The sequence below is a fragment of the Mesoplodon densirostris genome, chromosome 1 (genome assembly GCF_025265405.1).
Source record: "Mesoplodon densirostris isolate mMesDen1 chromosome 1, mMesDen1 primary haplotype, whole genome shotgun sequence".
Taxonomy (NCBI): Eukaryota; Metazoa; Chordata; class Mammalia; order Artiodactyla; family Ziphiidae; genus Mesoplodon; species Mesoplodon densirostris.
The window spans coordinates 102,505,460-102,519,456 of record NC_082661.1 but is presented as its reverse complement, the minus strand read 5'-3'; the positions used below and the strand labels follow the sequence as shown (position 1 = coordinate 102,519,456).

Genomic DNA, 13,997 nt, shown 5'->3' with positions numbered 1-13,997 from the left:
CACCCTAGCAAACCAGAAAGAGGGTGTGGGCGTGTTGGGGGGTTGGGGGCAGTTTGCTGCAGCCAGCGCCTACAGCCAGAGAGAGCCAGCTGTTCAGTTTTCTGGAAATTTGTGAGCTGGCTGTTAAACACAGGTGTCATTTATAAGAATTAAATTATATAAACATATTTCAATAAATTATTATTAGAAACAAAGATAATACTCAGTACTCACACTTTCCTAATTATTTTACTACATTTAACAATGGTCTGTGCCTCGAGGCTCTTTGCACCTGTTGTATCTGTGTGGTGGAAATGCTGGGTAACCACGTGCTGGTGTCTGTCTCTTTCAAACTAGCCCCTCCTGCCCCGCCCCCTTCAGTGATGTCATGTTGGTTGCTCAAAATGAGCCACGGTGGCAGAATTTACACCACTGAAAATGGCAAATCTGACAAATCAGGGTTTTTTCTGTTTTAGAGAGTGGATTGATGAACAATTACTGGTACAGCACTCTGTGTGTGTGTGTGTGTGTGTGTGTGTGTGTGTGAAAGAGAGAGAGAGAGAGAGAGAGAGGGAGGGAGAGAGGGAGTTGGGGGCGGTGGTGGCACTAAGACTTGTGTGCTGGGTAAGCAAAATGTTCATTTTTAAGTTGAGGGAGTGTGTTAGTCAGCTCTTGCTGCTGTAACAAGAATACCATAGGCAGAGTGGCTTAAACAACCAACTTATTTCTCATAGTTCTGGAGAAGTTCTGGGAAGTCCAAGATCACAGTGCCAGCATGGTTGTGTTCTGGTGAGGACCATCTTCCTGGTTTCCTCGTGTGGCAGGGGAGAGAATGAGAGAGAGAGAGAGACAGAGAGAAAGAGAGGGAGACAGAGGGAGAGGGAAAGAGAGAGGGAGAGGGAGGGAGGGAGAGCACACCCTCTAGTGTCTCATAAGGGCACTGATGCCATCACAAGGGCTCCACTTTCCTGACCTAATTCAAAGACCCCATCTCTAAATACCATCACACTGGGGACTTGGGTTTCAATGTATAAATTTTGGGAGGACACAAACATTCAATTCATAATAGCAGGCAGGCAGGCTGAGATGGGCTTCCTGGAAGGAGAAGGAAAGCTATCCAGGAGTAGTAGGCTTCCCGGAGAGGAATGGGAGGATCCAGGATGAACCCCCAGATTTTGCAGTTCTGTCTGGGGCAGGTGGGGTAGGAGGGGGCCTCTCAGACCTCTCCTCTGCTTTCTGCCCACGCCCCCCACAAGCCCTCCGCCCCTCCCCAGGTCAGCGTCAGCCAGTGGTCTTTGCCCATACACAACTTCACTACTAGGGGAAACTTCTGATGGACCCTGGACCTGTGGTTCAGGTTATGTTACAGACTGAATGTTTATGTCCTTCCCAACCCCCAAATTCATATGTTGAAGCCCTAAAGCCCGATGTGTTGGCATTGGGAGGTGGGACCTTTGGGAGATTAGGTTTAAATGAGGTCATGAGGGTGGAGCCCCATGATGGGATTAGTGCCCTTAGAAGAACTGGAAGAGGTGGGAGAGCTCCTTCCACGAGGCTGCACTGCGGAAAGAGTGCGTGAGCTCACAGGGAAGAGGTGGCATCTCAAGCCGGGAAGCCAGCTGTTGCTTGACACTGAATCTGCCAGCACCTTGATCTTGGATTTGCCAGACTCCAGAACTAGGAGGAAGAAAGGTCTGTCATTTAAGCCACCCAGTCTGTGGTCTTTTGTTATAGCAGCCTGAGCTAAGACAGATTATAAGCTTAATTTAGTACAAATAGGTTGGGGTGATTTCAAGGTTATTTGTCCACACACAATGAAGGGAGCATGTGAGGATTCTGGGGTGCTTTGCACACCCACTCGAGTTTCAGGAGGATAATGAGAAAGATGCTGTGCTGGGAACCAGGAGGCCTGGGCTTTAAAGGCAGGCGTTGCACTTCTAGCTGTGGAATGAATTTCGGGCAGGAAGCAAACAACCTCTGTTCATTCCTATATTAAAAGGCATATGGGGCTTCCCTGGTGGCGCAGTGGTTGAGAGTCCACCTGCTGATGCAGGGGACACAAGTTCGTGCCCCGGTCCGGGAGGATCCCACATGCCGCGGAGTGGCTGGGCCCGTAAGCCATGGCCACTGAGGCTGCACGTCCGGAGCCTGTGCTCCGTAACGGGAGAGGCCACAACAGTGAGAGGCCCATTTTCCGCAAAAAAAAAAAAAAAAAAAAAAAAAAAAAAAAGGCATATGCTCATTATGGTGCTGTGAGGATCAGAAGGAAGTTTGCTTGAAAATTTATAAACCTGTGCAAATGGAAGGTGTGAGTAGTCCAGGGGCAATTTTTAAATTCACAGGCCCAGTGCTAAAGGAGATTTTCTTTTTTTGGAACCCACTTACCTCTTTTTCCTCATAGCCTTCCTTCTCTTTCCCTAATATTTAATTTTCCTGCTTTAACTCTCTTATTTATTTTGACCTTCTCTCCTCCTTTCTTCCTCACTCTGTTTTTCTCTCCAAGCTTCTTCCCCTCTCTCTTATTTCTCTAAGAATATAATAGGATGACAGTATTTGAGGTTCATTCTCTTGTGTAGAAATATCCATACCGCCTTATATTTGCTTGCTGAAACCTTCCCCTCCTCTCGCAGTCAGGTGTGTGTTACTATGGTGAGGCCCTGGGTGATTTTCTGACTTGGATGCTCCTCACCCTGGGAGTGGGGTGTGGAAATTGCTAGGGGATCTCCTCTGGGGACAGGCAGGCCAATGCTTGTAGCAGTGGCACGGTCGAGGCTTAGAATCCTAGTTTTCCTTGAAGGAAGGATGGCAATTAACCTTGGCAGTGGAGCAGAACTCGCTTGAATTTGTACTTGTAAATCTGCACCTCTCCTTAAGCAAATATGATGGGAAGAATCCAGATTTTCATCAAAAGTAAATTAAAAATGGAGTCTTCACCTTACGAAAGAACTCGCAGGGAGATTTCCTTAGCGAGTGGCTCTTCCTCCCTTGTATTTAAGGCACGTTTTGATTCAGAGAAATTCATTACCGACAGGGCTTTTTCTAGCAGGAGACCCCCTGAAAATGTGAGGTACAACTGGCTTAAGTGACAGCCCAGCTCACAGCTTCACTGTGTTTACCAGCCGGCATTGATCCTTACTTCTTTTAAGCCCAGGTGAGCCTGTTGTTTTCCTTCTGCCCATTGGGGCTTAAGACACTACCAGTTTATTTGGATTCGTGGCTCTGTTATCTCTTCCCTTAGGCAGGGATTTTGGTTTCTGTGATGCGTGAGAAAGTAGGTCACTAATGAAATGCTTCATGCAATGGATAAATGCTCTGCCATCCGAACGGCACCCAAAGGATGTTTACCAAAGAGACAGTCCAGACGGAGAGCGAGAGGCACAGCCAGACTAGGACGCTTTCCAGGAATTGTCCAGAATGTCACTGCAGTGTGGACGTCAGATCTCTGAGCTGCAGGAACTCTGGCCTGGTGGCAAATTCACACAAAACGTCCCAAAGGCAATAGTGATGCTGGTGGATGCACCACCTCCTTTGGGGCAGAGTTTGCCAGAGGTTACCTGGGGGCGAGTGGAGACATTGAAACTGTTTTTACTTTGCGTTCATCTCTGGTACATCCTGCTACCCTCTGATGATCTGGAATGTTGGGCTCCAGGGAGGAGATGCAGATTGAAGTGAGTGATGGAGCTGGGTATGTCCTTTCTACAGAGACCATGATTCCTCTCTAAGATGTTCTCCGTTCATTGCAGTTACCTTCCCCTCACCATATTCGTCTGTATTAGTCTCCCACTGCTGCTCTAACAAATGACCACAAACCAGGCAGCTTAAAACCACAGAAATGTATTCTCTCACCATTCTGGAGGCCAGAAGTCTGCACTCAGTTTCACTGGACTGAGGTCAAGGTATCTGCAGGGCCTTGTTCCCTCCAGAGGCTCTGAGTGGGCATCTGTTAACTTGCCTCTAGCTTCTGATGGCTGCTCAAAGCAGCCACACCACCTGCTTTCTCTGCCTGTGTCACATCTCCCTCTGCCTGTCTCTTATGAGGATACTGTGATGGCATTTAGGGCCTACTGAGATAATCTGGGATAATCTCCCACCTCAAGACCCTTAACTTAATCACATCTGCAAAGTTTTTGCCAAGTAAGGTGACGTTTACAAGTTCTAGGACTTAGGTCCTGACATCTTTGGGGCCATTCTTCAGCTTACTACACCACCTCTCAATTTTTCAGCAATTCTGTGCTTCAGTGTTAGCAGAGCACTGATCATCTGTAATTATTGAGTGGCACTGGAAAGCTCTTCCATGGACTTCCTGCTAACTAAGGACTCTCCGGCCTCGTAGCACACAGGCACGTGCGTGTGTGTGTGTGTGTGCATGTGTGTGTGATAAAATGCCCTGGTAAGGAGGGGCATTTTACCACAGGCATTGCTTCCAATTACCTTTGTGTGATGCTAATAATAAAACTGGGTCAGTGTTTTGTTGGGCAGACCCCTCCCCCCCACCGCTGCCAGCTTGGTACATCACTGCTCTGGCAGCTTCTCAGTAAAGGAACCAGCTCCTACTTTATGGATCACGCTAGGCTCAGAGGGGTGAGAAGATCTGCCCACAGAGCTGAGACCAGCACTCATGGCTCCTCACTCACAGCTCAGGGCCAAGTCCTTGCCTGTTATGTCCCTCCTCAAGCCCCATGACTGGCTTCCACTTACTGAGCTCTGAAGGCTCCAGAGGTCCAGCTTGACCCTCATGCTTCTCTTCTGAGCTGTCATCTTCTGCTCTTTCTTGGGGGCTTTTCTCCTTCCCAATCTAAGTCTGGTTGCAGAGTGGGAGGTTCTTTCTCTACTTTCCTGTTTCCTGGGGCAGGTGGAACATCTGGTCCAAGGGCCTCCAGGCTGCTCACCAGGGGAAAAGAAAGCCACAGAGATGTAGCAAAGATTCCAGGCATCTTACACCATTCTTACGGCCGTGAGTCACGATCCATAGTTCCGTGTTCCTTCTCTTAAATTGTGTGGGAAGTCCCTCTGGGATGTTCTTGGATGTCCTTCTCACTTTACCTGGCCAGTTTTAGCTACCCAGGTCTGATTAGGCTGGAGACTGCCTAAACCACTCAGACAGATGGGGCTGGCAGATCCTTCTAGTCTTCCTTCCTAATCTTTCTAGGTGTGGGACTCTTAGGCTGGCCCTCGGTTTCCTGGGATGGCTCTTGGGAACTTCTGTGCACAGTTACTTTGCACAGGCCGTGTGTTCCTCTGGTGAGCCCCTGAAATCATATGTACAGAGTCACGTAGAGGCCACTCTCCCTTGCTCTTTGGATTATATCCCAAGCCCCAAAGTAGTCGCTGACAAGCTGGGGTAAAATACTGACTCACTTTTCCTAGGCCAGAGAAGGCCCCTGTGGCCTTTGACACCGAAGGAGGCCAGGTGGCCGTCATGACCCATTTGCCCTTCTGTGTGCTCCCCTACCCCTATCCTGGGCCATTCCTAGGATGGAGACAGATCTCAGCAGGGAACACCCCCAGGCTGTCTTCACTCTAAGATATGCACAAATACAAAAAGAAACTGCCCATATTTACTGCCGCTGACCCCGATGAAAGCTCCAAGCTGTAGCCCCTGAGGCTCCATGAATATTTTAAACTTTGATTCATCCATGTGGACACTCCTCTTTGGAGAGCATGGGGCGGAGCACACGCTACCTTGCAGCCCATCTTTCTGTACAGATTTCCAGGTACCTCTCCCCCTCCCTCCCTCCCTCCCTCCCGTGGTGACCTTGCGGGCTCTAGTCCAGATAACTCTCGCTTTCCTTTCTCCTCTGGAGAAGTGTGACATGTCCTAAATTGGCTCTTAAAACTCCTTTAAGATTTTATGTGGAATCTAGAAAAATGGTAGAGATGAACTTATCAGCAAAGCAGAAATGGAGATAAAGACATAGAGAATAATCTTATGGTTACCAAGGGGGAAGGGGGGGTGGGAGGAATTGGGAGATTGGGGTTGACATAGACACACTACTATGTATAAAAGAGATAACTAATGAGAACCTACTGTTTAGCACAGGGAACCCACCTCAATGCTCTGTGTTGACCTAAATTGGAAGGAAATCCAAAGAAGAGTGGAAATATGTATACGTATGGCCGATTCACTTTACTGTACAGCAGAAACTAACACAACACTGTAAAGCAATTATACTCCAGTAAAAATTTAAAAAAGAAAAAAAAAAAAGATTTTCTCGTTTAGCCTTCCAGGAAGACCCTGGCCCCTGGAAGGCCTCCTCTCTCCTGCTTTCTCCGCTCTCTTGCATTTGCCAGCTGTTCCTCACGGGCCAGTCCTTAAGGCTGATTTGATGTTGGTTGAATGCCGGCATCTTTTTCCGCTACTTTAAGCCCACGGTCCACCCTCTGACACAGCCCGCCCCCCCCACCGGGAGAACCCGTCTTGCTTGACGGGAACCTGCATCCTTTAGGTCTTCTCTCTCCTTCCAGCTCCTGGGACTTTCTCTTCACAACAAGCTCCTGTGCTCCCCAGATGGGCTTCTGGTTCATAGCTCTGCATGGAGCTCAGTGGAAGCATCCAGATCGCCCCAGCTCAGGTTATTGTGGGTTAGGACCCCCTCTTGTGTTACTTTCCCCTCCGTTTTCTTCTATCTCTGCTCCCCCCCCTTCCCCCTGCCCTCAACGGAGCAGTCTTTTACAAGCGCGTCTTTAAAAAAGAAAATACTTCAAAATACGGAGACAATAAAAGACATAAAACCTGCCGAGGGACGAGGAGGTTATTTCCACACATGCGTTTTCTGACAATTTTGGCAAAGCTGCTTCCCAAACATCTGCATTAAATATTCCCCAACACAGGTGTGTGCTTAATGAAGTCTTGGAGTAAATAACACAGAATTGCAGTCACCAGGCGGCTTGGGACTAGACAGGCCCTCTACCTGGGTTCACTTCTTGGGACTCCAGGGTGCAGGAGGCCCTGGGACCTGGGCTCCGGGGCTGCACGGGGATAGATTTACTTTTGCTCAGAAGCACTGGGGAGGCAGCCCGGCCTCAGGCCTTCGAAAGAGACAACGCTAGCTTTTTAATAGCAGCACAGCCCTGAATATCAACTTGCTCTTAATTTAGCCACTGTGCTATCATTCTTCTGCTCCACAGATGAGAAAAACGAGGCAGGGAACAGTCAAAGTTTACCTCCTAAGTACCTCTGTCCCCTCGTCCTCAAGATGAAGAGGATGGACTAAAGTTTCTCCTTATTCTCAAACGGTCTGATTCTGTGAAATCACTCCTTCCAAATTTATACACTCTTGCTGATGAGTGCGGCTGCCTCTCTAATTTCCGAGGGATGTGAAGGGTTTTCTAGCAATCTGCAGGCTGAACTGAATGCGCCTTTGTGCTTTCCATCACGGTCTAAAAGAAAATCTTTGGAATTGTAGCAGGAAAAAAAAAAAAAAAAAAACACCATCTGAAAAAGTCTCAGAAAAAGAAAAGTGCTTTCATGGTAGCCTCTGTTGCACAAAAGGAAAAAGAGCTTGACATTTTCCCAGGAGTGAATGAGCAGGTGCAGCAATTGTAAGGGTTAATGGCAAGGTCTCCCAAGAGCTCTGGGATAAGGATGGGATCATGACTGAACTTCTCAATGAGCTTTTTAAGGGATGATGCACTGGCTGGGACCTAGGATGCCATTATATTTCTCGGGTGGGGAACAAAAAGGCTGTTTTAATGCATCTCCTGTTCTACTCCCCTCTTTGGTAGCCTGTGGATCTACGTATGTACGTATGTACGTATCTCTCTCTGTCAATCCATATATTATACGTATATATCCACCCATCCATCGGTCTGTCCATCTATCCATCCATCTGCCTTTCTTTCCCTTGATCTCACCTGCTTGCTCTGACTCTGCCTCTTCTCATTTTTGTCTCGTCAGGCTGAAATTACTTGTCTTCCCAGTAAGGATGAATAATGAAGTAGCGTTTTCCCACCCGCAGTATGTCAATCTTTCTCCTGAGTGGACTGTTCAGATAATTTTCATTGAATTAAAATTCCAAGTCTGCCCTGAAAGTTGAAGCATACATCTTTAATGCTTCCTAAGGGTTTTCAGAAATTCCACTACAGCTGATCATAGCTGCTGATGGTGGGGCGCCTCTTCTCTGAAGGATCCCCGAGGCCTTTTAGTATGATCATCAAGGAGGTGTCCCCAGGTGCCTGTTGGCAGTAAGGGCCGACATCTTCCCATTCAAATCCTCTTTGTCTCCTGAGGTGTGGATGGAATTTGGAGGCTGCAGAATCCCATGGAGGATGTGTTAATGCCCTTTCTTCCTTAAGGAGCTTGAGGTCTTGGAAAGAAGACACGCATTTCCTGAGAACAAACAGAGTCATGAAGTCTACAAAAAGAATTTTTAAAGAGCACGTCATCTCTTCCAGGTCCCCGGACCTGCTCATTTGACTTGCTGGAATGTAGTGACCATAGCTGGCATCGATTGAGAGCGTAGACATTGTTACAAGTGTTGTACACGCATGAACACACTTAATTCCCACAATAACCCAATGGGGCAGATACTATTAATAGCCTTATTTTACAGGAAGGGGGTTAATGAGGTAACTGATATCTTTTGGATGGTGTGGCACACATTCTGTCATGGGATTAAAGAGACAAGGGAATCCAAAAAGTGAATTTCTGTCCTACCCACATTTAAAATTCCCTACTGGCAGGCAAAAATCATTTTAAAATAATTTTAAAAATAGGGCAATAAGGATAAATAGGGCAGGGAAAAAATAGAGCAACTGTGGCTAGATTCCTGGTCTGCTGGGGTGGACGTGAGTAGGGATACAGGACACCATCTTGAGATCATCCTCGGCCTCTGGTCGGCTGTTGAGCACATCTGTAAGACAGGTGGGTCGCTTCAACTCTGTGTCATGGCCATTCTGAGCCCCACGGGGCTGATGATGCTTTTTCTCCATCTCTAGTCATGCTCTTCCCGCTGGGGGTGCAGACTCACTGGATGCAATAGAATCTGGGTTTCCATCTATGCCTGACTTGTGCTGCCCTTTACTCTGCAAGTTTCTTGGCTCCTGAGGGGTGGAGAGGGCAGAAGGAAAAGGGAGCTCTAAGGAGCAGCTGCCCACGCCTCTGATCTGTTTACCTCTGTTTACCTCTGCGTCTGTTGGCAGGTGCAGGGTTGAGGAGGGTGAGGGGACCGAACCCAAGTCGCTCCTTCTGCAAGGCTGGTGGGATCTCCGCCACATTCCATCAACGCTGTAGGCGGCTAGTTGCCATCCTTCTGGACAGGACCATGACTGCCTATGCTTTCCAAAAGGCTAAACTTGGCTTCTGTTTTTAAGCCTTTAAACCAGAGTGTGGAGAAAGCAGGTCCCTTCGGTGCAAGATATTGACAGCTTATCTAAGTTTAGAGGCCATGAAGGTGTGATTTTGTATATATCCGTTCCTGATGCCAGTTCACACCGCAGAACTCAGCACAAGCCCTGAGCATTTTCGTGCTGCTCCCTCGCTGTGCATGCGTACGTGCGCGCGCGCGCACACACACACACACACACACAAACACACACACACACTCACGCCCTGTGCGTTCCAGACAGGCTGCTTCAAGCAGGTGACTAAGAAGAGACAACGAAAGCATTATACCAGTTGCTTTGCAAATGGCTCCTTTCAAAATGCCCTTGAGATCTGGGTGCAACTCTCTTTCTGGAATCTATGGGGAAATGCCATGTACCCAGCACAGTGTTCTGAGGCACAACAGTTCCTGTGTCGGCCAACTGTGCCCTCTGCCAAGCCTGTTTAGAGTAAGAGCTTTCACTGCCAGAGCCTCTCACGCTTCTCAAATTCAGGACAGAGCCACTAGATGGCGCTAAAGGTCCGTGAAACTTTTTTTTAGTAGGCCCTTGAATCTGTAATTCCGCCCTTAGCTGAAGAATCCTTGTAGAAGAGAGAGACCTTGATCATAAATCCCATACGCAATAACAGGTTCATAATGCATCCTAGTGACTACACGTTGTATTTCTTTTTCTCCCTGAGAAATAAAATTTCTCTTTCAATGGAGAAGGATGTTTCTTAACATCTAACATGTGCTAATGTTAAATCTCTTTCCTAGGAAGCCTGCAAACTAAGCCTTTAATGTGCACTGACCAAGACATCTGGGCAATGTCTGCGGCGGGATGCCGATTGATACCTTGAGGGACTGAGAACACATAAGACACAGTCTTGGCAGCCTGGATAGAGAGGGTTATTTTTCCCCTAAAAAATGAACATTTGACTTGTCAAAAACGTTTTCTCATTGATCCACTGAGACAGAATCTGCAGGTTAGAGAGACAAGTTTACGGAAAATCTCCTTCATCTTTGGAAGGGAAGTTAAGGGAAAAGAAGAGACTAATTTCTTCCGTTTAAAAAGTATTTACCTATTTGAGGGTGAGTTTAAGAATATAATATTGAAAAAAAAAAGAATATAATATTGGTGGGACAGAAATACATTTCTTTTTTTCCCTGACTCTTCCATCCCATGGCCTTCCACGTTACCTGGGTAAGAGGAATGACAGAACATTAAAAAAATGCCAAATGAGAGAATCAACAGCAGAATCTATATGAAAACAGAGCGCAATACATTCACCAACATCTCAATTTATTCTTAATATCAGTCCTTTTGTTAGCAGTGCCATGCAGCAAAAAGGGCTGGAATTCCCTGATTATGATGCACCTTTTGGTAGCTTATTGGTGAAGTCTTTACGTGTCGATTGTTTGTCATGTGCACAATGTGAGATTAGGTAAAAACCAAAACCCAAACTGAAAAACCCACACACTTGAAACCAAATTTGGTGTTGCATTGCAATTTCTTTGAAATCTCTACCTGTCAGAGAGTCCCAGTTAAGTCTCTAAATTGCTTTCTGGGGTCTGCACTAGAAGGGCAGGCGCCTTGCGTCTCTCTTTCCTTCTTGCGTGCCCAGCACCTGGCCTCACGTCTGGCACATGTGTGGGGTCTAACCTACTTGCTCCGGGAAAGAAGGGCATGAAGGACTGGCTGTGGGCCCAGCACGGAGAGTACATGTTAATTTCTATATTTTGTACGTGGCCCATTCTGAAATCTGCCTATTTCAGACTGACCCCTCCAGAGGCAGAGACTTACCTAGAGACCTTGCAAGCTTATGGTTGGAAAAAGTAGGATCAAAACCACCGCACTGGGACTTCCCTGGTGGCGCAGTGGTTAAGAATCTGCCTGCCAATGCAGGGGACACAGGTTTGAGCCCTGGTCCTGGAAGACCCCACATGCCACAGAGCGACTAAGCCCGTGCGTCACAACTACTGAGCCTGCACTCTAGAGCCCGTGAGCCACAACTACTGAGCCCACAAGCCACAAGTACTGAAGCCTGTGCGCCTAGAGCCCGTGCTCTGCAACAAGAGAAGCCACCACAATGAGAAGCCTGCGCATTGCAATAAAGAGTAGCCCTTGTTCACTGCAACTGGAGAAAGCCCATGTGCAGCAACGAAGACCCAATGCAGCCAAAAATAAATAAATGGATAAATTATTAAAAAAATAAAACCCACTGCACCTCCATGACAAAAATGGGGACCATCTGCTGCCTTTCAGAGAAATCAAACCAAGATTCTCACAGTTCAGTGTGGCACAGTTATTATTATTATTTTTATTGAAGTATAGCTGATTTACAATGTGTTAGTTTCAGGTGTACATCAAAGTGATTCAGTTATATATATATATTCTTTTTCATATTCTTTTCCATTGTGGTTCATTATAGGATATTGAGTACAGTTCCCTGTGCTATACAATAGGACCTTGTTGTTTAAAAATATGGAATGCTGCAAGAATTTGCATGTCATCCTTGTGCAGGGACCATGCTAATCTTGTCTGTATCGTTCCAATTTTAGTATATGTGCTGCTGAAGTGAGCACTGGCACAATTATTTTTAACAGGTTTGTTCGTTTTTATTACTATGTATCATAAATAAGAGGCATTTACTCTGTCACTGTTTTTCTTCTCCAGAGTTGGATGATGTCTTCCTGGCTTCCACAATGCTAAATAGCCATCTCACATTTAGTGCCGGCCTGTGTGGCCATTTGTAAAAGGGATGTCCACGGACAATAAGGCACATGTTCATTTAGACCCTGAGATAAACAAAACAGGAACTCTTAATGAGGTGAGAGAAGTGTTTCTGCTCCCGTTGACAGGCTATTTTTGTCAAACTTCATTTTCAGAAATAGAACAATATAGGAAGCAGATGCATGTGTTCTAGGTTTTGAGTTCCTCTTCATTACTTCAGAAGACTTCTCCCCTCCCCTCCCCTCCCCTCCCCTCCCCTCTTCTCCCCTCCCCTCCCCTCCCCTCCCCTCCCCTCTCCTCTCCTCCCCTCCCCTCCCCTCCTCCTCTCCCTTCTATGCTCTCCTCCTCCAGACAAAGAGGTAGGTCTCTTTCTTTCCCTTCAAGATGAGATAAATCATGGTCTCTGATCTTTAAATGAGGAACAGTTGTGTCTCCTTTGGCTGCATCCCCATTCGGTGATGGAGAATCACAGGTCAAGGCTGGGGGACATACCATCTACCTCCCAACAACTGGGCCCCAGAAGCTGGGATGTGACCACAGCAGGACCAGAAACTGCTACCTCTTCCCAGCTGCTGAGGCCACAGACCCAGCAGTGAGGGAGCAGAAATGGCCTCCAGCTTTTCCCTTAGACAGTCTGTTGGCTGTCACACTCAGGAAGCAAACTGAATTCAGTGCAGATCACATTTCAGCTGCTCTTTCTTCTGGGAGTTCCTCATTCTGGTCAGAATGTAAGGATGTAGCTTCAGGGAACGCTTTTCTTTGTGGTCCCTGAGGTCCCCTTCTGCTCTGGTGCAGCACCTCACCTATCACACAAAGGGTTTTGCTGGAGACTCAGCAGCATAGTTCTCTCCAAAGATATGGCTTTATCAATATCGTCATCCAAACCCCTCACAAAATTCTTCCTCATTTTTGCCCTGTTTTCACATCCTTATCAGGATCCAGGGGCCAGGAATTGTGAAAGGGGTTCTGGGATCATCTCCGTGAATTCTGTTGAGACAGGTCTGTCCCAATCATCTTGATATCAGATACCATTTTTTTTTTTTTGGCACCTCAGTTGAAACGGAGGCAGAAAGAGTCTCTTTCTAATATCTCATTCCTTCAGGACTGAATGAGATCCTGTTAGTGAAAACCAAATGTGAAGAGATCTCTGTCAGCTATAACATTACTTATGAACATCATCATTCTCTGCTAATCTGATAACAGAGTCTTCTTACAACCACTACCAGAAAATAGGAAAAAACCCTTTCCAGCGTGACAGTGTACATTCTGGAAACAATGTTTAGGTTCCAGGGTAATTAGTGAGTGATAATCTCTGGTAGGGGAGCAGCTAATTTCCAATCCTGTATCCGAGGTAGTGGGCAGTGGCCATGTGCTAAGATTGTGCGGTGAATACTAACCGTCCTCAAAAACACTGCCCCGATTCAAGTGGGCTGAGGGCAAACAGTGGCACATCAGGTGATGGTAAAACAGTGCTGTTTTTTTCAAGAGCCAAAGAGAAATTCAGTTAGCATTTAATATCTAAGGGAATGAAAGTGGGGGAGGGATGAGTATTCCAGGGATGGGCATGCAAATGGAAAGGAGAGGGACTCCACAAGGCGTGTGTGTATGTGTGTCTGTGTGTTGTGTGTGTGATTTGTGTGTGTGTGTAGCATGTGGGTTGTGTGTGTATGTGTGTGTGTGATTTGTGTGTATGTGGTGTGTGTTGTGTATGTGGTGTGTGTGTGTCATGTGGGTTGTGTGTGTATATGTGTATGAGTGTGTGGTGTGTGTGTGTATGGTGTGTGTATGTGCACACATGCTTGTGTACCTGTAGCTGGGGAAAGGTGCCTTCAGAGCATTATCTAGACACCTAACTGCCCTGTGAGAAAGTTGATGGAAGGAAGGTCTTAAGAGCTGATTCTGAGTTAAGGTTTGATAAATAGTGAATGTTGAATCATGTTGAATTCTGGCATAATATAGATGCCAGGGGTTTTCCCCAGGAG

The 13,997-nt window shown here is 46.8% G+C and overlaps 1 non-coding gene across 1 annotated transcript; it reads right to left on the bottom strand.

Moving 5' to 3' along the window:
• Positions 1 to 11,760: 11,760 nt before the first annotated feature.
• Positions 11,761 to 11,867, bottom strand: LOC132501351 (U6 spliceosomal RNA). Its single transcript, XR_009534224.1, has one exon. It is a non-coding gene; the product is annotated as a U6 spliceosomal RNA (small nuclear RNA).
• Positions 11,868 to 13,997: the final 2,130 nt, after the last annotated feature.